Source organism: Platichthys flesus, chromosome 2 (assembly GCF_949316205.1).
Source record: "Platichthys flesus chromosome 2, fPlaFle2.1, whole genome shotgun sequence".
NCBI lineage: Eukaryota > Metazoa > Chordata > Actinopteri > Pleuronectiformes > Pleuronectidae > Platichthys > Platichthys flesus.
This window is the reverse complement of record NC_084946.1, coordinates 17,378,868-17,381,711: the sequence shown is the minus strand read 5'-3', so window position 1 is coordinate 17,381,711 and position 2,844 is coordinate 17,378,868.

Below are 2,844 nucleotides of genomic sequence, written 5' to 3'. Positions count from 1 at the left end.
TTGACGCCACTTCTTTGACTTACACAATTCAGCCTTCAGTATCCTCATAAAGCAGCAATACAAGGGAGGCTCTTCACAGTGACTCCAGGCGTGGTACCTCAAGTTGTACTTTGCTTAAGTGATCTTCACAAAAATGAATCACATGTGAAAGGAATATTTTTCACCCGTAGAAAACACAGTTTTGTAAGGTAAACTTACAAAACTTCTTATTTGCTACTGTAAAACTTGGCAGTCAACTTATCTGCACTAAAACAAAGACTATAACTTCTAAACACAATAAAAATGGAGCAAAGTGTCATACGTGTACAATTTGGTCCTTGTACCATTCCCTCATGCGATAGATGGCAAAAATTATCCTGACCGGTTCGGCTTTGAAGTTCAAGTTCATTCTCTCTATTGCCATTTCATGTATAAAGTAGCAAAGCACCCAGGCCTTATTTTGCAATTCACAGAAATCCGCCCCTTTGCCTTGGTCTACAGCAGGATTCAGCGGGTTTCGTTTTGTGCCCCATGTCCCATCAAATCTGACCAGTTGTTTTTGCCTAATCCCACACACCAACAAACCAACCATCAAATGGACAGCGGTCAAAAGATAAACTCCTTTGCAAAGTTCAAAATATGGCTGAGCACAAGAAGCCCACACAAAGAGATACAATTGAATGTCTGGTCCCTGGGATGTTTGTGATTTATTGGCAGAAATAGAATATAAGATGCATTAATACAATTTCTTGGTGTATCATCACCTGAAACTAAGGATACCTGTGTTCTAGGTACCGTTGAAAGAGCCCTCTATGGAGGGAGGTTCTCTTCAATGGAGGCCACCATGTTTCTACGTGATCATCACTTCATCACTTGGACAAGCGGTCCAACAGATTTAATTGCGACATGTGGCTGCAGGGGGCACTGTTGCTCAGTGAAGGTGACATAATGTTGCTTTAACTAAGTGCCTCCATCATACAGAGGAACAACGTGAGGCACATAAACCTTTCATCATGTTGATAAACATTTTATCAACATGATTAAATGTTGATATGTGTGAATGAGCCAGATGTCGTATTGTTTTATAACACAAGAGGTGAGAAAACAAACACCTGCACTCACAAGGCCGAGCACGTGAGCTGGATCAGGGAGGAGGAATGTGAAAGAAACGAACATCATCCAGGGTACAATATGAGCTACAAGATAAATATCACTTAGTTCACTTGACACCATCGCAGGGCAGTGATATCATATAGGAAATCCATTTCCTGTAGAAGCTCTGAGCGACATCGTATATACGGATGTCCGGATTTATCTGTTTGTTGGCCCAAGGGCAAAATATTTGATTTAGAGCCCCCAATGCGATTCGAATGTCTTCAGTTCGGTGAATATTTAAGTACACTGGACTGCAGGTGAGATGACAACTTCATTATATGCACAGAGAGGTACCAAGCTTCTTTTTTATTTCTGTAAATATTTATCACCAAACATCGATTTTCTTCTGTAAATATGATCCTTTATAGCAACTTCCACATCTGTGAGTGGGAGTCAGCAGCATTTAAGCACATTTCAAGATAATATAACAAGGTTTTAAAGAGTTTTTCGACATAACAGAGCCAAAGGATTGCACAACAATGCAGAACTCTTTCAACTTTCTCGACATAACAAAACACATAAAAAACAGCTAATTCACTGTAACCATGGGGCTGATGGGGCCAAGGGCACCTCAGGAGTTGCACAATTTACCTGAATAATAATCCAGACTAGTTTATACACTATTTATTTCCATGTGTTTTGCGAAGGTCTTTACAGGATGGCAAGCTCATGAAAGTGCCACCTTCCACAAAGACATGGCGTTCGTACCACTGTGTATGACTATTGTTACACTGTGTTCTCAACATCTATTGTGAAAAAGTGTTAAGGACAGAAATGTTTGCTCCTGCATCAAGAGGATGTTTTTTAGCGTCACTGCAGCGAGACTTAAGATGTACAGCAATTTAAAGGAGGACAGTGATATTTAACTCTGTAGTGGCGTCTGCTCAGAGACAATAGAAGGCAGTCACAGGTGGACATGTATCTTTTCTTTGTGTGGTGTCTTTTGCTCCATATCCGTAAATAACCAAGACCACCTTGTGTTTGAAGTCAGACACACACGAACATATGAATCAGTGCTAAGCCATACAGTTGTACTTCCGGATGCAGTCTCCCTCAGTAGCTAATTAAAAAGACATCGTTTTGATCTCATAATAGCCGTGCTGGCAGGGTAAACAAAGCAAGTGACAATGACACAATAATGGATTTTTGCATTTCAAGAGAGGGTAAAACTTGAATACTGGGCTATTTTTAGCGGTTCTGTTAAGTGACATAGTTGTGTATGATGTTTATTTAAAATGTACAGTAGGCTAATGACAAAGGCCTCACGTGCCAAAGTCCACTAGATCTCTTACGATTTATTGACGTTTTCATCACTGGTCCCAAATATTGAGAAATAAAAGTTTAGGACACTTAAGAACGACTGGCAGACCAGAGCAACAGATCATCACTCTTCGATCTGTGGCTTTGATTTCATATCATACGTCGTTTGTTGTTTGTAAGAAATTCGTTGTTAAATAAAGTACGCTAAAAAAAAGAGAAAAAAGAGCCAACATAGTTTGCGGCCGTTGTGATTGGTTAGTTTAAGTCCGTAACCATGGAGACACATCCTGCGTCAGTGTAGCGCAGTTCCTTCACTTTACTCTCGTGTCACTACAATGATTAAACGACGCGTAGCTTTTTGTTGTGATAGTTTAACACGCACTATTTCACGCTCGGGTAAAACACACGCGTCGTTTTTACTCCTGTGACGTTCGCGTGACGTCGGGTAAA